Genomic DNA, 24,944 nt, shown 5'->3' with positions numbered 1-24,944 from the left:
TGCGATTGTGTGTAGGTTAGGGTTAGGGGGCAGGTTAGGTGAGTTAGGGTTAAGGAGCGGGTCAGGTAAGTGTGCGGTTGTGTGGACGTTAGTGTTAGGGCGCGGGTTCAGGTAAGTGTGAGATTGTGTGTAGGTTAGGGTTAGGGGGTGGGTTAGGTGAGTTAGGGTTAGGGCTCGGGTCAGGTAAGTGTGCGATTGTATGTAGGTTAGGGTTAGGGGTGGGTTAGGTGAGTTAGGGTTAGGGCGCAGGTGAGGTGAGTGTGCGATAGTGATGGACCTTAGGGTTAGGGTTGGGTTAAGGTAAGTGGATAGCTAGTACTGTATGTAAAGTTTAGTTTAGGTGTAGGATTTTAAGTGTATGTGTGTGGATGGCTGTTTTTTGCGTGTGTTTGTGCTGTGTGTATGTTTCTCGGAATAGCAAATTTTTTCCCTGAGAAAAAATTTGCTATTCTGACTGTTCAATGTTTTCACACTTCGGTGTTTAGGTTCGATATAATAACATTCGATGTTAGAGAACTTCGATGTTATGATATAGACCCCAGTACAACTGGGTATAAAACTTATAGTGTTGATATGTTATGTATTTTTGATCCATTTTTTTCAACACACATTTTATAACAATACATCCACAACCTAATGACAATTTGTTGTGTGTATCTGTCACACAGGTTTTGCAGTGAAGGTTTTTCATAAAAGTGTAAGTGCTGTCAATTTTGTTTCTGTTGTATGAAGCATCCCTGTTTTATGTAGCCTGCCTATCTACAAAGTAAATGGGGGTTTACTGTGCGGTATGGCCTTCAATTCTACATTGGTCTTCTGTCTGCCTCACACTCTGTGGGTGTGTTTGTAAAATCACTGTCATAGCCGAGGTTGACTGACACTTGAGCAGATAGCAATTTGATAGCAGCAGTTCATAATCAGCACACTCTGCATGGCAGCATTGTCATTCTTTTCTGTCTTCAGCTCCTTGGTTGTTTTTTTTTAAATGCTGTTATAGCCTAGGTTGACAGACACTTGAGCTGGTTCCCATTTGATAGCAGCAGCTCATGATCAGCAAGCATTTCATTTTGTAAGTCTTCTGATTCCTGACTGGTTTTGAAAATAATGCATACAGTTGTACACATGCAATACTGTTATTAACAGATATATTACATTCTGATAAATCTAAGCTGTTTTGACTGAACATATCACATTTTCTTAGTGTTGTACTCATTACATTTATGTGTGTTCAGTCAAATATCACGATGTGTGTCTCAGCAGGGTGTCATATGGTTTACCTATTGTCCACAATAATGTCTGATACCTTTATCCTCATTTTTACAATGGCATGTTGTAACTGCTTATATAAATTATTGAATGCAGAAATTAAAATATGCTTTTTGAATACTCAAACATTTTTACAAAGCTAATGACCTGTATGTGTGTGTGTTTGTGTGTGTGTATTTGTGTGTGTGTGTGTGTGTGTGTGTGTGTGTGTGTGTGTGTGTGTGTGTGTGTTTGTGTGCGTTAATTACAGATACTTGTTTAGGAAAGAATAATTTTGTCCTTATTTAGGAGTATGACATATAGGGTCGTAGATGACTCTGTCCATAATTGATGAGTCTCATTCCCTGCGTAAATTGTTATCATAACAATATTATGTTTTGTTATGATTTTCATGGGGCTGTTCTGCATGCTAGACATTTTCTTTTCTTTTCTGTTTTTTTTTTTTCTTTTGTGAATAATCTTTACAGAGCATGGTACATGAGGATGTTCACCAATCTGAAGACTTTGGTGTGCACATGCAAGGCCACTGCCACATTCACCTGAAGAAGATAGTGATGATGACGACAACAACAATGCCAAGGTGCCTGGATCTATCCCTGCCTCAGACATCCTGCCTTCACCTCAGAGGTGATGTCACCATGACCATTTTAAAGATGATTTTTGGGAGGAGATCTGAGAGGTCATGACCGATGTGCTCCACAGACAGTTATGGGACATGATAGGGATCTTTTTTGATGAGATGGCATGGGCTGTGATGGTTTCATTCAGGGTGATAGCTCAGAAAATCATTCAGAAGTATGATTTCCAATAAATTCCAGCCCCCCTCTAGATAGTAGGTATTTTCTGTGTGTTTCACTTCTGTTATGTTGCCAACATGGTTATTGCTGAGTCTCATTCCCTGCGTAAATTGTCATCCATAAATTGTAACCATAATCGCAACAATAATTATATATCCTCAGCCCTCTTTTTGGATCTTTCCAAGGCATTCGATATGGTTGATCACCAACTTTTAATCCACACCCTGCAAACATTCTGTCTAGATACTGGAGCCCTCCAATGGTTTCAATCCTACCTGAATGGTCGACAGCAGGCTGTCCTCTGGCAGAACAAACTCTCTAACCTTCTACCTAACACCCTCAGAGTACCACAAGGCTCTATTCTAGGGCCCTTGCTGTTCTCCATCTTCATTAACGACCTTTATACTGTCATCCCAAAAGTCAGCTGTATCCAATATGCTGATGACTCTACTCTGATTTGCTCAGCCACATCTTCAGTAGAGTTATGGTCAGCTACCCAGACCACCTTTAATACAATAGAAAACTGGCTTTCTGAACATCGCCTGATCCTAAATCCCCAAAAAACTAAAATGCTGTTATTTTCACCAACACGTAGTTCTACCGCTTTCACCTTTACCATAAAATCAAATGATGGCACAATAATCTCCCTGACCCATCTACAAAACTATTAGGTGTCATCATAGACAATAATCTCAAATTTGACCTACATGTTAACCAAACTATCAAAACCATCAATAAAAAACTAGGGTCACTTTACAGAATAAAAGCCTTCCTAACCCCTCCAGCTAAAATTGCCATAGCTCGCTCTCACCTTCTTTCAACCCTTCTGTATGCATCCCCTCTACTCTCAAATTTGAACAAGACTGTCCTTAACAAACTCTCAATTTGCTACAACCACATTGCCAGGTTTGCCACTGGGCTGCCTTTTAGGACACATCATTGCATCAATCTAAATCAGCTTGGTTGACTTGAACTACCTAGCCTAATCCAGTATAACCAACTGATTATGGCCTATAAAATCTTCTATAATCTGGACAATACTCCTGCAATTAAAAATATTATCACCCCCTATAACAATCCTAGACCGCTTCGATCCTCTAACAAACTACTAATTCAGACTAGCAAAATTAATAACACAGCTGGTGATTCTCTCTTTGCAAACTCTGTAAGTAGATCCTGGAACTCTTCCAGCTGATATTACCTTACTTTCCACCTTAGGTCAATTTAAAACTAGACTCAAACAACATTTGTCACTTAACTGACTATGTCAATGTATCAAGCCAGGCTAACTCGAATGTGTAAAAATCTGTTAACCAGTTTACTGTGTAATTTAATTTAATCCTGACTTGTGCTCAGGACTAACTGTAACCTGTGGAACTTGTTTAACTTGCTTACTTATGTAATCTCTGTAAATAGTCTGTTTGTAATATGTAATGCTGGTATTATGTAATGCTGTATCTGCTTACCCTTGGAGCTTTTCTCCCCAGGCCTCCACTGAAAATGGACATGCATCCAGTCAGACTATCCCGGTCAACAAATGTAAAATAAATAAAATAAAAAATAAAATAATTGACTGGACTGTATATGCACTCTTGTGCATACATACCATGTATCTGTCATGCTTATGTGCTATTAATGAGTGACATTTATTTTGCTTTCAATGTGTACATGACACACGGTAACACATTATACTGTCCACACATATTCAACTATCCATGCCTTGTGGGAGTTAACCTGTTGATAGTGCTGCAATAGGCAGCCTGTAAACATGTGTCTTACTGGAATGACTGACAGATAACATATGTTGTCCATAGTCCAACACTAACAGTGTCATATGCCTTGGATGTCTGTTTTGCCATATCAGATATGTGCAACATACATAAATGTCATTCCACGTGTTTTTGGATGACCGTTTTCATGATGTCCTACTATCATAACATGGCAGTTGTGTTGGGTCTACTTCAAAGCATCAAATTACCACTTCATCATATCCCACATCATCAAGACGATATCTCTGAAACTGCAAAACATCGAACAGCTGGAACACTGAAAACAAACCCCGGGAAAACAACCACTAACTCAACATAAGGAAAAAAAAAAGAAAAACTAAGCAAATCAGGGCTCTGCCCCCCAGACCCCGTAACTAAATATACCAACCCCCAGATTGCACTACAGTGGGCAAAGGGCAAAGTTCACCATGGTGGCCAAGTGGTCTTTTCCCATGGACAGTTTTCGATGTTCCGGGTGTTCGATGTTCTGCAGTTTTGGCAATGTCATCTCAATTATGTGGGATTTGATGAAGTGGTAATTCGATACTTTGAAGTAGACCCGTTGTGTCATGGTTTGGCAATATTAATGCCATGTGGGATCATATACAGGTATATGCTGTCTATGTGCAGTCTTCCTTTTCTGACTGCATCAAACAGCAAGATAACTTTAATCTGTTGATAGCAGCAGTTCATAATCTGCAAGCATTTCATTTTGTAAGCCTTCTGATTCCTGATTGGTTTTAAAGATAATACTTAGATTTGTACACATGTAATACTGTTATTAACAGATATATTACATTATGATAGACCTAAAGTTGTTTTGACTGACCATATGCCTTAAATATCTGTTTTGCTATATGCTTTGGATGTCTGTTTTCACAGTACATTGCATCATGTTTGTTGTATGTAGCATTTCTACACCTGTGATGTAGTGACACTGGCATACAACTTCCATAAATAGTTGAACATATTATGACTGTACATGTGTATGTGCACATAGCTGGATATATACTGACACAAAAATGTACCTTTGACAAGTGAGTATTTAGTGATATACTGCTGATGTGCTGTAATGATCCTTACAGGAGTGCCTTATGAGCAGAGTGGTTGACATATGCCTGCATTTCTTTATTTGGCATTTGCATGACAGTATATGTGTATGTAATTTCAGTTTTTAGCTTACTTATCTATGCATGTGGATGTGACACAATTGCACATTACTGTGTATGTGTGTTTTATAAATGTCCGGATATCTGCACTCCATCTGGCCATTTCACATACATTTTCCATTTGTTTAAATCTATGTCTGTGTGTCTTCTACAGCTTCCTGTGTGCTTTACACATGCATTTGCATTGTGTCGACTTACTGTGTCCTGCTTTACTCTGATGTGGTCCCAGGTTGTCCACCTCCCTCCCACATAAATATTTCCCTAGCATTTTTTGCAGGTATGTTTGTGTTTGTTAAAACTACTGTCCATTGGCATTTCTTAATTTAACACAGTGAAAATGTGCCAAATGTATGGCCATTTTACAATGTGGGACTTCTGCATACAAGTCGCTAGCTAATGCTTGCAATATGTCCTTGTTCTCATTGTACTTGTGTGTTACCCAGTGTAGTTTTCTCACATCCATATGCACAATCTGCTATATTAATTATTCTGTACTGTTATATACTTAAACATATTATTACATCATTAATGTATCTATGTCTATTGACCTTGATTTCATGTACATTCCATTTATGCCACTGACACCCATACCATATACATACACATGTACACCTGTGTATTGCCTTTGAAATTTCATATGTGTGTAACATACACACATTCCATTACACTTTTGTTTTGGTTGTGTACACCTTCTTTTCTATGTAGTAGTCTCTGTTGCTCTTCTACAGTACTTCTTTTTGGCACTGTGCTTGGTTGTTGGCCTTTCACATACATGGTCATAGGCTTGGTTCTGTGCTCTAAACTTATGTATTATTGTTGGACCTGTATTTACTCATCTATGATATTGCTTGACTTACAACAGCACTGCTGACAGACTATTTGGGAGTCTATTTATTCATCCAATTTATACGGTGATCCTTATTTATTAATCTGCAACACACATTTACCATTTCTCATACATATCCAGGTATGACTGCCACACAGTTTGTGATGTGGTAAAATGATAGCCCGTGGGTAGGTTTGTTTTTCTGAATTTCACCATGGCTGATATGCATCCCCACCATTTATAAATTTTCATTGCCCATGTTGGGCAGTGTGCTGTCTGTGTAACTTACCTTTCCTTACTGTTTTTTTCCAACATTTGTCTGTCTTGTGTTGTGCTATTTGTTTTATGGGTATACCTGCTGTGATTACCTTCACCTGCTATATCTCTATGTTTACCTTTTCATCCATTCTTTAAAAAAAAAACAGAAAATATGGGGCCTATCCCCATGAACAAATTTGTCCATGACCCTCTGACTTTCCCTCAGATTTTCCTATTCCAACAGCTGTCTTGTTTACCTGTCTTCTTCACCCATACCCCCCCATCTTCTTTTCTATCTCCCACTTTCCTTGGGTCTATGGGTTACTTGTGTTCCCCACTGAAGTCTGGAAGCCATTGACAATGACAGTTAGCTATGGTGCAGTGGCCATGATTCTCTTTCACCTTTAATTTTTTTTATTAGGAAATTTACAGATTCCAATGGAATCCATAAGTCCAATCTGATTTTTTTTAATGCTACATGTATTATATAGATATCCATAGTGTTCTCTGAGTTTAATGTTATGAGTGATATGAATATATTTATATTACAAATAGCCTTGCTGCTTGAAAGCATGTATTATAAGTTAGTTCATAGGTTCATGGGTTCATAGGTTCATACCAGGCTATCTGCCCTAGGGCATTTATAAGCCTAGCCAGAGTGTGTTTGGCTTTCGCCACCCATTTTAAATGAATATTGCTATGCCCTTTTTTGAGGTTAGTATTCTGTGCCTCTGTCTAACAGTGACACAGAAGTGATACTCGGGGTAAACCTATGATCTCACATCCACTCATCAAGATACCTCTTGAAGAGAGTCAATGAGGGACTCTGCCTAACCTGGACTGGGATTTTATTCCAGAGTGAAGGGAACCTCTGGGTTATGAATCTGTCCCTCCAGCATGTCCTATTTATTTCAGTGCTGAGGTTCAAGTCTCTCGAGCACGTAGCTCGATGGGATTTGGATTTTCTGAGGTGCAGCATGTCCATTAATTCCGGGTTGGACATGGCTTTATATGTCAGGCACAGATCGCCTCTGAGCAGGCGGTATGCCACTGAGTAGAGCTGGAGTTTCTTTAACCGGGCAGCATATGGCATCTGTTTGAGCCCTTTGATCCTCTTGGTGAGGTACTTTTGGGGTCTTTCCAGTTGCTGCAGGTGTCTGGTAAGGTACATCCCAAAAGGGGCACTGTACTCAATTATGGGCCTGATGAGGGATGAGTAAAGAGGCACGATGACCTCCCTGATCTAGATGTGAATCCCTTCATGATTAGGTGGGCTATATAAAATGTTTTTCTAACCACTTTGGCCACGTGGTTTTCAAATGAGAGATTGCTATCAACTTGGGTCCCCAGGTCCCTAATTACTTCTTCCAGATTAATGGATTACCACCTATGTGGTAATTTGTGGGCACTTTGTTTTTGCCAAAGGGGATGACTATACACTTTTTGGCATTTAGCTTGAGGCCATGGCTCTGGCACCAGTTGTCTGTTTCTATGAAGCCCTTCTGTAGGATGCTTGTGTCGGCTGGAGAGTTGATTATGGCACCTAGTTTGCAGTCATCTGCGAACTTGGTCAGCCACAGTCCTTCCGTGTTGGCCTGTACCTCCGAGAAATATATACTGAACAAGAGAGGTCCCAGGACTGAGCCTTGTGGGATGCCACTTGTAACTGGTTTGGAGTCTGACATGGCTCCAGCAATTCTAACCATGTGGGTTCTGTCCTTGAGCCAGTTTGCAACCCATCTAGTGACATAGGGGTTTATATTTAAGCTGGTGAGCTTATCTATAATGCCCGAGTGGGGTATTGTATCAAAGGCTTTTGCGAGGTCCAGGTAGGCTGTGTGGACCACCTTCCCTCGTCAATGGCCTTGGTGACTGTTTCAAAGAAATTGACCAGGTTTAAGAGGCAGGATCTGCCCTTAACAAAGCCGAACTGGGTAGGATCCAGTGTCTGTAGGTCCCCAATATCTTTATTTATGAGGTCCATGATGATCCTTTCCATAGCTTTGCAGACCAAGCTAGTCAGGCTTATGGGGCGATAGTTTCCAGGATCCGTTGAGGCACCACCTTTGTGGAGAGGGACCACTGTTGCTGTACGCCACTCTTTGGGTACATATCCTGTAGTAAGGCTGAGATTGAACAGTAGTTTTATGTTTGGGTTTAGCTCTTGTTGGAGTTCATGTAGGACGCAGCCCGGGACACCATCTGGTCCCATTGATGCTGTGTTTTTTTGCTTTGGAGAGGGCGGCTCTTACCAGAGCATCTGAGATGTCAGGGGGGCAGCACTCTGCTGGGATAGATATTTGCCCTTTTGGTGGGGAGTGGGGGAGAAGTTTGTGCTGAACCTGTCAGTTAGGATGTTGACAATGTCTGTGGGATCGGTGTATTTTTTGTCATTTTGGACTAATTCTGAGCATATCTGGGAATTCCCACCCAGGTTCCTAATATAACTAAAGAAAGCCTTGTGATTATCCTTAGTGTCCTGTGCAATTTTTCTCTCGAAGCTGGCCTTAGACAATTTTATGAGTGCCCGTAGTTTTTTGCTAATACTGATCAGAGATGCCTTCCCTTTTTGGGATTTTGCTCTATCATGTAGTAGCTTCCTCCTTCTATTGTATAGTTTGTTTATGGCTGGGGTCCACCAGACAGGACGCCTGCCTTTGGAGGATTGGGTCTTAGAATGCGTTTATAAAGGATTCTGTGGTCTGGGCCATATTTTCCACAGGCCCGGGGGCTTTGAAGGATTCCACCTCGCTTTTGAGGAGTGTGAAATTTGCTTTAGAGAAGTTTTTCACTGTGGTTTTCTGGGCAGGGGGTGGGGTCGGGATGTGAATATCCAGTGAGATTAGTTTATGGTCTGATCTTACCAGTGAGGGATACACTTCTGGTCTAGAGCATAGAGCCCCCATGTTGGTGATGATCAGGTCCAGTATGTTTTCCCCTCTTGTGGGAGTGGTAACAAGTTGTTCCATAGCATTTGAGCTTATAAATTCTAGGAACCTTTGGGCTAGGGTGTTGGAGCTAGAGTAATGCTCCCAGTCTATGTTTGGGTAGTTGAAGTCGCCCAATATAATGGTGTTTGGAGAGACCTTCATATTTTCCAGTGTTCTCAGGAAGGCCGAGTGGGGTTCCTGAGTTTGGGAGGGTGGTCTGTAGCAGTCTATAAACTGGAAGGCAGTTTTACCCACTGTTAGTTGCACATGGATAGTCTCTGATGCTTCATGCTGTGCCACCAACCTGGAGGTGTGGGTATCTTTGACGAATATTGATACTCCCCCTCCTTTTGTGGTTCGGTCCATGTTTTGCGGCCGAAAAGCATGGTATGAGGTATAACCTGGTAGTGCTGGGGTGCTCTTGGAGCCTTGAACGAGGTTTCTGTTACTGCACAGATATCGATGTTCTCCATGCTAAGGAGAGTTTTGAGTGCATGCATCTTGAGGTTTAGACTTCTGGCATTGAGTAGCATTACTCTTAGTTTCTTATCCCTTGTGATACCTATGGAGGTGGGTTTGTCTTTTGAGCCTTGCCTAAAAAAGGCACTATGGGGGTGGCAATAGCCTTTGCCAATATCCAAAAGCCCAGGGGTGACAGGTGCAAGCTGTCCCTAGCCATAGTGGATGGCTTACGGAAATATCCATGGTTGTCTGAGACGTTTCTGTGTGTACTCCTGCAAATTTATGTTACGAATACCATGAAAGTTACTTTGACATGCTTGGCATTTTTAATGTGTGTGTGTGTGTGTGTGTGTGTGTGTGTGTGTGTGTGTGTGTGTGTGTGTGTGTTTGTGTGTGTGTGTGTGTGTGTGTGTGTGTGTGTGTGTGTGTGTGTGTGTGTGTGTGTGTGTGTGTGTGTGTGTGTGTGTGTGTGTGTGTTTGGTTATCACAACGGAATCAGTGACAGTCCATAATTGTCCATTACCCTATTGTACAGATTTTTTTATATTTCTAAACAACTATCAGGGTTCTTGATTTGTGATCATCCTTCTGTTTGTTTGGTAATGTGCAAAGCTATTGGTCAGACATTTCTTATAATTACAGATTACTTGCCCATGTTTAGAGTGTGCCATTGGAACTGCAGTACTCCATTGTGTGCTGAGATATTCAGTTTCTTGTTGTACATTAACATACTACAATGTTACCCGCAAGTTTTGCATTGATATTGGTGTAAAGCACTGGCTACTGCAAACTTTACGGAATCCAGCCCTGGGACGTATGCACGTAGTACCTGACATGCATTCTGTATTGAACATTCCATAAGTACAAAAGATCACCTGGTACAGTATTTTATCCTATAGTTGTGTAGTCACAGCTTAAACATGTTTGATTAACATTAACCTATTCTTCCGTAATGTCGGACAAGTAGATAAGACAGTAGGGTATTACAGTCTGATGTAAACACAGGTGGCTGCTGTATATTTAAAAAAATGGTACACAACCTTGTTTCAGACTGTTTAATTTGAAATTGATTTTGTAAACTGTGTATTATGACGATATTATAAAATGATGTACTTTGCCATTAAACCAGTCTTTACTATTGTGTAATTTTTATACTTATATTCTTACAGGTGCTAAGAAGAGATGATGAAATTGTTCTATTATGCACAGATGGTAGGAGCAGTGACATGAAAGAAGTATGTCATCCATGTGTTGTTCATTTTGCTGCCTTAGTTGTGGCTTTTGTTATTAATGACCTTTCATTGCTTCTGTTTAGCACTGTTTTTGCAGATGGCATCACTAAATGCAAACATATATACAAACCTTCTATAATGTAGCAAGAAGGTATATCTCCTGGGTCTATGTTATAATAGTGAATGATCAAAAGATTGAATTCTGTTATATCAACCACAAAAGAAAAAAACAAAAAAGAGCGAACAGCCAGAACTGCAAATTTTTTTCCCAGGGAAAAAAATTTGCTGTTCCCAAAAAAAAAAAAAAAAAAAAAAACACACTAAACAATATTTACACTCCCAATGTGGGGGCTGTGCCCTCCACACCCCTCCACTTAAATATATCAACTCCGGGATCACACTACAGTGCCGAAAACAGCAAAGTGACGGAAGCGGCCAAGCGGCTTCTTTCCCAGGGAAAGAATTCGCTTAAAAGCCGCTTCGTCATTATGCATTTTCGACATTTACAGTTCGATGAAGATGCATTCGACATAATGCGTCTTCGTTCTTCTGACAGGAGCCCCATCTCCTAAGTGTTAATTGTGTGCATATCACATTTGCTGTAGTCATCAGTTAGTGTAACCCTCCATATTTCACTGTGCTGAAATATTTTAGTGTATAATGAGATAAAATACTGTTTGCAGACAGTCTAAATGGTAGTTATCTGTGTTGTAATTGCAATGGGAGTCTACAAGTGATTGTTTTATGTAAAGCTTATATGCATGTGCTGAGGGATAACATACACCACATATTCTGTTGTTTTATCAGTATACAGGGAACAATTTGTAAGTATGGGAATGGAGTTCAGCTCACTCCATAGTATGCACATTTTGCCTGTTCATGTATTGCAAGGGTATCTATACCATCTTGTCATGTCAGTGAGCCATGTGCTCTTCTTGCACAGAAATGCAGGTGTCCTCAGTATTGGTATCAATGCACTTGGCAAACTTACATATCTTTTTGTACATTATCTGTACTAAGAAGCACTTTTGATGTGTGTTGTGTTTATGGAGCTTTTTAATTGATGTCCAACAAGTGCATATGCTGTTTCAGGATAACACCTATGTATGTCTGCGCAATCTACTTGTGCTGAGTGATACTTAAGTATGTATAAATATGATCAGAGAGCAATAGTTTTGTACATATATCATAACATGGCCTACATTGTAGGGACAGTCTGTAAAGATGTGACTCATACATTCCACTTTAATGTAATCTGAACAAACTGTCAGGATATCTTGTTACCCATAGTAAACTGTTAACTACTTTGCAAAAACATTGCAGCAATCCCATACAGTGTTTACATGTTGTGATTTGCTTAATAGCAAATATCCCACTTGGGATATATCAACATGTACAAGTTGTACATTTTATAGTTTCCTCATTTCATGGTACTGTATTATTGACACCTCAGCTTATTTGGTAGTTTTTCTTCCTGTTTTTGCTGAGATTCTCATAATTCGAACAGACTGGTGTTGCATAGAGTCTATGGTATTGTTAACCATAGATATGCTGTCCTCCCATGTGTGCTGTCCAGACATGCTGTTTGTTATTGCTAAATATACAAATATTATAACAGATTATGTTTTGTAAAATCATGTTGTTGTACAAGATATTTTGCTATTTTGAGGGGCACACTCAGTCAGTTCTCTGCATTGTCTTTGATTAGTGCCATCTATGGCTTGTATAAATGTCAATACTACAAATGCTCTTGGGTTAGGCCTTTGATGTGTAAGATTTAACAGCCTATCTTCTGTTTGTATTTTTCATCTGCACAGGCCAGTACTCTTATTTTATTATTTCAGGACACTACTCATGTATGTAAATTATTGCTCTTGTTCAGAAGGCATCATATAGTTGTGAGTATATTCTTGTGTGTTTACGTTATGTCATTTTAGACATTATATGCTGCAGCTGACATTCAGTAACATTTGCATAACTTGATATATATCTTTACTGCAGGTCTACTTCAAAATATTGACTTACCACATCACTGAAGATGAAATCATCAAGATGACATCTCCGAATCTTCACAAAATTGAACTCATGGAACAGCAAAAACTAACCCTGGGAAAAGAACCACTTGGCCACTGGGGGGGGGCTTCACCCCTCCCCTCTGATGTGGGGGTTCTGTCCCCCAACTAAATATACCAACTTAGAGATCACTCTACAGTGTGGAAAGGGCAATGTTCACCATGGGGGCCAAGTGGTTCTTTTCCGGCATTAGTTTTCGCTGTTCCAGGAGTCCAGTGCTGTGAAGATTCGGGGTTTGATAATGTGGTTAGTCGATGTTTTGAAGTAGACCCCTTTACTGCATATTGCTTTACACCAGTGATACGTGTAACTATACTATTCCTTGGCATGTGAATTACACACAGAGGTAGTCAGGTACTGGTGTGTTTGCAGGTCTCTTTAGGTGCTATTTTGGTATGTGGAATTGCTCTTTTCTCAGTTTCTCATAGCTATTTTCTGTTACACATCTACTACTCATGGTATTACTGACAGGTTATCTTACACACTCTTGATGTTACCAGACCCTACACTTTCACACACTCTCCAATCAGATTATGATGTTGTCTGACCCATTCCTTAAATTTTATGACTACATTACTTATGACATAGACTTCTTGCAAATCTGTTGTCCTTGCCAATCTGACTGACATAACAGGCTGTTGTTAGAGTTGGATATATTACATGTTGTGAAGGCAACACTACACATGGACTAATCCTTACTACTGACGCATTCCATCAATAGTTATTTCAATACTATACACACTTTTTTTAAATGTTGCATTGTTATACATACTGATGTTATGTTACCATTATGGTTTGTTAGTTACTGTTTTATATTTACTGTCCTGCTACAGCATCCTTAACAGTAAATATAACAAGAGACAATGTAGACATGCTCGATATCTGGCAGTGGATTCTGACTCCAAGGACCAGGAAGGCCATCAGGACAATGACTATGAGGGATCAGGACTATTAGGGGCCATTGTTTCTGCAGACAGACAATGATGACTTCCACCACTCCAGTCAGATGAATTGAGGGATCAGATATGGGATGTGGTCACACACATCTTCAGGACCCAGACGCATGATCTCATGGGAATGTTTTTCCAGGACATGGCATGGGCTATGCACGACTCATTCCAGAGATTGCACATGAGATCATTCATGATGTTTGACTCAGTCAAGGAGCGCTCTCATAAGTATTGTCTGTGTGTTTCACTCATGTCATGCTGCTGCTACAGTGTATTCTTACTTAGGTATTATTTCAGTTATATACACATTTCTGAGCACACTTCACATGCTGTGGTTATGCTTCTACTATATATCTTGTGATGCACGCTTCACAATTTGACTCTTATAGGGCTATATTATTTAGTTGCCTTTTGATGCATCATTGTGTCACGTGAATCTACATTGCTGTCATTTACACTTACAGTATTACAGACATGCAGGTAAGTTATTCCTGCACTCTTGCTCACAATATCATTTATGATCCCATATGACCTTGTGTGTGATGGGTAGGTCTGATGCAGATTGCTGGGGCTGTCATCCTCCTGTGATGTTATGCATATGCACATGTGATTGATATATGCACATTCTTCACAAACATATTTGTTGCAATAAAGGTATTGTGTATGTTTTTTTATATGCTTGCCGTATCAGGAAGTTTGCTACATTTGTGACATTGGTGTCTGAGAGATTCCCATGTGCATTCTCCTTTTGTGTGCCTTGTATTATCCAATTCAGTTCTATTCCTGCCATTTATGCTTATATTGCTCACCTGTGCGTAGCCTGTATCACTGTTGTATGACATTAACAACTTCAGTTGACTTCAACATGATGATTATGCCATGTTATGACACCATCATTTTAATGCCACTTTGCCATTTCATTACCCTGTCCCCTAAAATTGAGCATCATTGTATCACACTTAGTAAAGCCAACTGGATACCTATCTAACAATCTGCTAACCAGATTCAGCTTTGCAAACTCTTCAAAGAACACTCCTGTCCTTCCCTTGTCTCCAACCTCTTCAAACAACCCCACAGTTACAATCTAAAGTCTTAACCCCTATTGTCCACTTCTTCAATGTCCCAGAGCAAGACTTCATTGCACTAACCATGCCTTCTACAGCCTGATTCCTAAACTCTGAGAATCACTTCCTACTAATATTAAAGACCCCATGGTGTACCCACTATTTCATGCTCAGCTTAAAGATCATCTCAGTCCGAGTTGAGTTTGTCAATGTTTTCCCTCTGGGCACATAATCTAATAACCCACTCTGCTGTTCACGAGTCAGACACCTTTGTCTTCCTCACATTATTTCTCTGCACTCATATGTGACATCTCTTCCACATTGCATATATTGTATATAGTTAATTTCTGTGTGTCCTTACCTTACTTTTGCTATCTTTTACACTTTGTGCTGTATTTCTTCTCTGATTCATTATTTTCTTCTTCTCCTCTTTCCTCCTTACTCTAACTACCCCTTCCTATTGTTCTCACTGCTGTGTACTTTATTATTATTACTGTTATTAATTCAATGCTGTCTTCACACTACACTGTGTTTGTATCCATAATACTTCTGGTTAACTTGCTTGTCTACTGTCATTTATATTTATTTAGGCTGACACTGAAATAGGTCCATTTGGATCAGTGCTCTACCCCAGTTACCAAATTGAATAAGTAAATGAATAAATCCAGTGCCCAGCATCATGTTTATGCGACACCACTACCACTGTAGTGCACCTCTATAGGTTCATAGATTAATACTAGACTAACTGCCATTGTGGGCCACTTTAAGCTCAGCCAATTACCCCGTATGTGAACCAAACCCTGTGTGGTGTGTCTGTAAGGTAAACGTCTTAGCCATTATGCCAACCTCCCAGCTAAGTTTCTGGAATTTGTACACCTTTGCTGCCCCTGTTATTCATGTCTGCATTCCTTAGCAGTGTTCATTCTGCATAATATGCCTGCATTGCTTTGTATGGCTCTACATTTGTATGACAACAAAAAACAACCCACAGATAGACCCTTGTTATCTACTCATATAAATGCTTATTGCTGTAGCATGTGGTGTGCTATAGGTCTGTGCACCTAACTGTCCTTTGGTGTGTTCCTCATAAAATGTTTGGTTTGTTGGCAAATCACTGAGGATTAAAGTCACTAAATAATGGCAGACTTTTGAGTTTTATACTATATATCCTTCAGAAAATTCATACTAATGCAAAACCTGCTATTCTAGCAACATTCTAAGTTTATAAGATGAATATATAAAATCTGCCCCTGATTTTGGGCTTTTGTCCTCCATTATTTTTGGCTACGTCCATAATTTTTGTGCTAAGAGTTTGATAGGTATGTCTGGACCTCTGTTTTTTCTTAAATGTATATACAGTGTACAAGTCCTTTTATGTTTGAATGATTTCATGTACTATACATGACTGTGAGATAACTAAGGTTCAACAGCTCATTACAGGACACACTCAGACACAGAGACACGCACACAGTCATGCACACAGACATGTACACACATGCAACACACACACGTGCATACACGTGCGCACGCACACACACACACACACACACACACACACACACACACACACACACACACACACACACACACACACACACACACACACACACACACGCACACACGCACACACACACACACACACACTCTCTCTCTCTCAAACACAGATTTCATACAGCACTTTCCTACAGGCAATTTATAGGATTACCGATTTATCTCCATATTATGCCTTTTGGATGTGGTTAGAAACCAGAGTCACAGTAAAACCCCATGTAGACACAGGGAAGACATGCAGCTCCAAAGAGAAGACATTTTATCCAGGTATCAAGCTGGAGAATCAAGTGTTGTGAGGCTAATAAGTAGACAACATTAAATGGCATATGCATACATCTACTTCAACCCTCATGTGAAAGGTGATGATGCCTTTTCTGTTTTGTCTTGTTGACCTGTAGTGCCTTAAAGGTGGAATTCCTTATTGAAAATTATTACTATTATTATAAGATTTAGTTAGTGTTATGAATGCATTCTTCCTCTAACACACAAGATTAGCTAAATAGTTAATGTGAGATACCATAGAAAGTCATAATTTCTGTCTGATGTGTACTAGGTCTGTATGCATATTTATTTATTTGTGCTTTGTTGACTGGTTAGTCCCGCTAGACCAATGACCTCTTTCAGGGGAGACTCAAGATCATGTTCATACTGACTAGATGAAATTTGACCAAGGGCTAAAGAATTTCCCTTGCTCTTTTTGACAAGTGCCATGGGATCTTTTACATCCACTTGTGCTACCACCTCCTCAGGCAGGTGAGACCTCAGTCTAACATGTCATCTAAAAGCTAAAAGTTTTGTTTGGCTGTTCACAAAATTAGTGTCTTCTGTTCAAGAAGTAAAACATTGGGCTGGATTCCATAAAGTTTGCAGAATCCAATGCAGTCCGCTGCTAGCCGTACAGAAGTTATGGATAAGCCTGTAGTATGTAACTATGCCTCAGTGAACTTAGAATATCTTGGCACATAACAGAATGTCTCAGTAGCAACGGTGCCCTGATATCAGTTGCAGCTACTCTCAAGTTATGAGAAATATCTTACAAAGCATGATGTAGATTAACAAATTTATGGAAATACTATCCTAGTATAAGCTCATTGACATTCGTAAATACAACAGAATCTCTCCAGTAAGCTTAGAGACAACTACAGAATATCTCTGTAAGTCCTTTATTGCTAAAATATACTAGCTCATGCTTACAAATGTTGAAATATGTAAAATTTTGAATAAACAAATTAGTAAAGGCGAAGGGCAATCACAGCCACATTGCCACAGCTAACAGTAGCTAACAATATGTTTGGGACATGTGTGAGGAACACAGGTAAAGCACACACCCAAGGAAACAGGGAGACAGAAAAGCAGATGTGGGGTATGGGTGAAGAAAGGGGAGACACAAGAGGTATATTGGAACAGGAAAACCTGAGAGTAAAAGGGACATGGGCAATGTTTTTTTCTTTGGTGGGAATAGGCCCCATTTATTTTAAGAATAGAAGAAAAGATAAAGATAGGGAAAGAGGAGGAGAAGGCCATCACAGCAGGTATACCCATATAAGAAATATCACAACACATGACAAAGGTTAGAAATAAACTGTAAAGACAGGTAAGTTACACAGTGGCACAGTGCACAACACGGGCAATAGGAAGTTGATAAACAGGATGGGGATGCATACCAGCCATGGTGAAATGCAGAAGTACATATATCCCTAGGGACTATTACATTATGACATGTTGCAAACTGTGTGGCAGTCATACCTGGATGAGCATGACTAATGGTAGTTGTGTGTTGTAGGGTAATAAATAGGGATCACAGTAAACACTGGATATAAAACAGTATCCAAGTAGAGTGTCAGACAAGCAACATCAGTTGCACTGCTGGCAGACTACTTGGATATTGTGAACAAATGCATCTCTTGGCATGCTGGAAAATACCAGCACAGGACAGAGTAGAACCTTCAAACATGCATTTGAAAGGTAAACAACCAAGCACACTGCCAAAAACAGCATTATTGGAGCAAAACAACAAAGTGGCTACTGACTACACAAGCAGGTGTACATAACCCAAACATATGTGCAATTGAATGCATGTCACAGACATATGCCGTGTCAAAGGCAACTCAAAGGTGTAGGCATATATGTATGACCTTCAGTGGCAGAACAAGAAATTATTTGAAAGCAATTTCAATAAAGATACGCATACACACACCAATGACATGTAATAATAATAATGATAATAGTTCACATATCTAAGATTAATGCTATATGAACAATACCAGGTTGTGCACATACATTTCTACAATGTATACTAGTTAATATGTAACATACAAGTACAACAAGTGCAAGGATGTATTACAAGCAGTAGCCAGCAACTTGTGTGCATATGTCCTGCATTGGTATAATGGCCATAGAGTTGGCACATGGTGACCCTGTAAACAGCTACATGAAAATGGGTGGGAATTCCAACAAAGGAGAACATATGTTATGCATATGTGGAAGATTGCAAGATATATGACATACCTACAAAGATGTAAGGGAGATAGACAGCATGGACCCACACTAAGGAAGACATGGAATCAAATCTCCATAAGCAAACGATAAAGCAGGACAACAGTATGTAAGGTGACATATTGCAAATGCATGTATACATCACATAGGGAGGTGTTGAAGTCAACCCAAACTACATAGAAGCAAATGGCCAATGTACGTCACATGGACAGACTGCATTTTTGATGTCAATAAAAACGGGCATGTATAAATCACACACACAGCATTGTGCAATCATATAACAGCAAGAGGCACATGTAAGAAAGCGAAGAATTGGTATTACATACACATATACTGTCATGCCAATGTACAACAACATGCGGAAAAAACACCTCTGTTTATATGTTACTGACCCTGGTTATTGCAGAGCACAGGGCAGTCCTATGAGCAACATTACAGACAATTAACATAAAGTCAGTGGCTGCTCACAGTTCCAAGGTACAATGTTGTTTTTCAATGGCTCAGAGTACATGCAGAGACATGTACATAAATCACTGAATATGCTGAATGAACATTTGCTGAAATGTGTGAACTGGTGTGAAAATAAGGAATGGATGTGGAAATGTAACATATGCCAAAGATGGCATACTGTACTGTTACTGAATAAATTATTATTACCATATTGTGTACATAAACATTACATTGTGTGTTTGTATTTATTAAAGGAGGACTGACAATGTGTATGAGATACATTTATATGATACAACATGGCATCAGCATTGTCAACACATGCCACACACAATGCCAGTATGCCAGTGGGATAGCATGACAAGTGTCATCCAAAACACAGGGACAATGACATGTCCTCCTGTTGAACACACATGACATGGCAATCCACAGATGAAACCCATACCACAGCGATATTGGTGGAATATGACAACATGTTAGTTACAAGTTACTGTCAATAACACATATTTACAGTGGAATTGTCACAGCAGTAACAGCATGTTAACTGCAGAAAATCATGGACAATGGAATGTTGATGAAAAGTCTAATTTGGAGGTGTATGGCATGCATAGGTTGAAACATAATGCTAAATGTCACACGACATCTGCAATGTACATTTGGACCTGTATCACATAGGCATGGCAGCAAAATGCTATGAATGCACAAGTGTGCATGTACAGTCCAATCACTGAACTCGCAAACATCATGGTGGCAGCATTACACAAGTGGATCACACAGACAAAACTTATTCTGCTGAGGTGACCACCCTCATGGGCTTGAAGATCTTGAATGATCTCCCAGACTATCTCCCTGAATGAGTCACGCATAGCCTGTGCCATGTCTGAGAAGAAATTTCACATCATGTCCCTCATCTGTGTATTAAACACATTGGTCACTACCTCCCAGCACTGCTCCTGATAATCATATTGTTGGAGTTCCTGACTTCATCTCCTCTGCGGTGCAGCAGAGATGATGGCACGTGCAGTTCCAGCTTCCTCAACATCATCCTTGTCTCCATCATGGTCTTCATCATCAGAGGAGGACGCTGGCAGTGGTCTGGCATGTGCTCTTCACTGATGTCTGATGGGTGAGTGTCCATGGATCCTATCCTCTGTGAAGGTGAATCACAACACAGGACAGAAATTAAATATTTATACATGATACTGCATGTCTACATAACATACCCACTGTGACACAATGAACAGGCAGAAAACAATAAATTTGAAACCACAGAATACCTTATGGCCATAGTCAGGTGTACCACAATATGACATGCATGTCTGTAATCAAAAAACATAACAATGAAACAAATGTCTATTAGGCTGCACATTCCTGGGAAAATTGTAGTTGACATTAAAATAAAGCAGATGTGTACATCTGCAATCTAACACGCATTAATTAACATCCCATCTACGTGATCTCTGCATATGAGAATAAAGATATATCAGCATGCATTGCAGCTGTCATTAAAAACACATTTTCAGATGAAATGGCCAAAATTAATATGTAGGTAAATTTATAATTAACAGTTTTGCTGCTAGCAGATGAGTCTACCTTGAAAAAACAAACAAACAGGGAAAATGAGAGCATAATACTGATAGCAAGATATATATTTTGTAATACTTGTGACATATGCCTCAGTAAATTGTCCAGCTGACAATCTGACAAAATATCACTGTTTCCATGTTTCTTGCATTGCATGTGTGGCCTGCACATTTAAGTTGGTGCGTGAATGACAACTGTATTCCATGTGAATGTAATGAGTCGCAGGAACAACCACCAATTAACATATTGGTATAATGAAGATACAATGAGATGACAATCCAGTGCAAAATATAGATGCCACATGCAAAACAGCTGAATACGGGATACTGGCTGACCCCACATCAATTTTTGGAATGCAGCACAACACACTAGTAATAATGTGCAACCCCATACACTGTGACAGACTGTGACACATGAAAACATACTATATGTTGTACAAACAGTAGTGTCTGTCCACAAATGTATAAGTGGCTTACATACATTTATTAGCAATCATTACCTTGCAAAATGCAGCCAGCATGATTCTGATTGCTGATTATCATTGCTGATTATGTAACAGAGAAGTAGAAATATTGAAAAGGAATGTTTCTGTACACATGTACTCCAAAACACAGAAAGCAAGTTTATTTTAACAAAACCATCGAAGGTTTCATAGACAAACAGAATGCCCACAGTGAATAGAATATAGTCAGCCAATAACAGTGTCAACACTAACATACCAGATACCCATTCAGTACACAGAAAAGCTATATATGGTACATCAATAACTAAAAACTCCATTCTGCAATATAACTATATCCAATATAAACATGTCAACAGAGACATTAAAAGCAAAAAAAATCATTGACTTGCATGCAAAGCACAACCTTCAAAAGCACTGTGACAGTTATACAGAAATAACAGGTCTTCCTCTTCTTCCACACTAGCCTCATAGACCTCTTCTGTCACATTTCAGTCCCTTACAGACTGCAGATCCTAAGGCTCTTCTAAGTCCTTCTCTGTTTCTATACCATATTCATAAGCTACTGCTCGGGATTTATTGCTTCTATTCTTCTTAACGCTCTCTCTCACTATCTATCTGCATCACTAACTTTCTGGCTGCTATTTTCCTGACTGAAACTAACATTCTATTTTGCATGTACTATAACAGTCAATGTCACACATTGCACTACCTACGTATTATTTTTGGGACACTACCTACATCGTGGTGAGAGTGACTATCATTGTCTGTAATGTTTTAACTCTATACAATTGTCTAGATGTGTAGTAATATACTGTAACATCTTGTAACATAGTTTGTTCTTTCAACTTATTTTGTATAGTATTTCTTTTTTTTTTTTTTTTTTTTTTCAAAACAGGTTTATTGTTTTAACATATAAGAGAAATATCATAACAATTTTATACAAGTAATTAAAAAAGGTATTATTATAATATTCAACAAAACAACTAAAGTATTTACAAAGACATCCACTACAATCAGATCAATTAATTAAACTAAAATACCGTGCTATTGAAATTAGAATTTTTTTAACAAATTTTGTAAATTATCCCATACAATATAATATGATGTTTTTCTAGTTGTTCTCATTCTAATTGTGCTTATTTCCATATGGCACATTATATTCATAACATTTTTAAATTCATTGAACGAAGGAGGTGTATCTGAAATCCAATTTCTAGTTATTATTTTCCTGGCCACTGCTAGGATAGACCATAACAAGGGAAGCTTAATCTTTTAACACATTGAGGTACAGGTGTGTTGAATAATATAAGAGACTTAGAAATAATGAAATTATCTGTAAAAGAGCCTGCAAAAATTCATTAATTGACTTCCAGTATTCTTTCAACTTCATACAGTCATAAAACATATGAGCCCAGTCAGCATTAATTTCTACATTACATCTCTTACATAGATTATCTTTATTATTTATTTTATTCATCATCAAAGGTGTATAAAAAGATCTATGTAAAAATTTCCATGTATAAAGTCTCCAGACAATGGAAGATATAGTTCTATAAGCAGATTCCAATATATATTGTTTATCTTGTTGAGTTGGTGGGTCCCCATTAATAGAGGTGAAATAATTCCAGTATGAATCTACACTGTAAAAAGTTTCTTGTCTGATAATTTTATGTATATATGAAAGTTTACTTTTATCAGAAACTTTATGCTGTAAATTTAATATCAAGTAATCAATCAGTTTTGGAATAGATTCTTTAAATGTTATAGACATTAGATCTATTCTATCAATGAGATGTTGTCTAAAGATCTGAACCTCTAACCAGCAAGTTTCTCTTAGATCAAATTCTTGTTTTAAGAAATCTAGATTTTTAACTTTATTATCAGATATCAGCTGATACCAGTACTTTAGATCATTATCTATAGCTAAATGAGCTCCTTCAGAAGTAGATGACATAAGCATACCCTGAGTATACATTATAGGGAATACAATAAAATTCCATTCCCTATACTTAGGGTGCATAAATATAAAGTTACGATAACTAATAATAATATTTAATGGGTAACAAACCATATGTTTAGGTGTAATAGGTGAAGTACAAAATTCCTTTAGCAACCACAACATGGAGTTATTTACAATCATATTTTTATGTGTTAAGGAGATTTTCATGAAGTGCATACTAATTAGCGCACAATAATCTTTCCATTTTGATATATGACTGATCTATTAATAAAGTAATAACTTTTATAATAGAAGAGATAATATATAAATTAAAGTCTGGAAAAGAAATACCTTGAGACCAGCTATTAGTATGTTTCTTTAATGCAATCCTAGGTCTATTAGGTGCCCATAAGAAATTTAACATTAGTGTATTCAGTTTCTTGATAATTATTTTGTAGGTGAAAGTATTATTGATTGTATTAAGTATAAAATCTTGGGGAATATTATCATTTTAATAATTGTAAGTCTCTCCTCCATAGTAAAAACATATTATTCCAGGTATTAAAAAGATTTTGTATATTAAGAAAACAGGTATTATAGTTATTATATATAATAGATTTAATATCTTTAGATAGTATTATACCTAAATAAGTTATCTGACCTGAATTGGGTACATATTTAGTAAAATCACTAATGAGAATATTTTTTCGTGTATATATAGGTAGTATTTTAGTTTTTTCTTCATTGAATATTAAACCAGAAATACTTTTAAAATTCATCATTTTATCAAATAAAGACTGCATAAAAGAATTAGATCCTGCTGATGTAATTAGAACATCATCTGCAAAAAGTTGAATTTTTGATGTTGTATTTTTGTCTATTTCAAAACCCTCTATGTCAGTACTGTTTCTAATCAAATTAGCCCAAGGCTCCATTACTAAAGTGAATAATAGTGGAGAAAGTGAACATCCTTGCTTTGTACCTTTAAGAATGGGTATTTTTTGTGAAACATATGTTCCTACCTTAATATAAGCCAGCATTCCTTTGTATAAATGCTCAATTAAATTTACAAATGCATCAGAGAAGTTTGTGCATTTCAGTAAGGTAAACAGATAGTCCCAACTTACTGAATCAAATGCTGAACCTATATCAAGACTAATAAGTGTTAAATCTTTCTTTTTCCTATTTGCAAAATCAATTAATGTTAAAGTTCTTCTTATATTATCAAAAGTATTTCTATTTACAATGAAGCCCGTCTGATCTATATCTATAATGCTGGGGATGATTGTCTTCAATCTATCAGCAAAAATACTCATACACATTTTATAATCAACATTAAGTAATGAGATGGGTCGATATGAAGAACATCTAGTTGGATCTTTATTAGGTTTTAAAATTGGTGAAATAAATGTATATTGCCAAGATGGGGGGGTTATTAACTCAGTTTGGGCCAAAATAAAAACCTTATGTATTAATGAATATGTAGTTTTAGAAAGGATTTTATATATCTCTGGTATAATACCATCATTACCCGGTGCTTTGTTTGATTTAAGCTTATTTATTTGTGTAATAACTTCTGTATATGAAATACTCTTGTCCAATAGTTTAATCTGTTGTTTATTAAGCTTTTATTCATGTCTGTGGTTATAAACTCCTTTATTTTATCTT

The sequence above is a fragment of the Protopterus annectens genome, chromosome 11.part0 (assembly GCF_019279795.1).
Source record: "Protopterus annectens isolate FY-2018-M chromosome 11.part0, PAN1.0, whole genome shotgun sequence".
Lineage (NCBI taxonomy): Eukaryota > Metazoa > Chordata > Ceratodontiformes > Protopteridae > Protopterus > Protopterus annectens.
The sequence above is the reverse complement of the archived record's forward strand: the minus strand, read 5'-3'. Positions refer to the sequence as shown.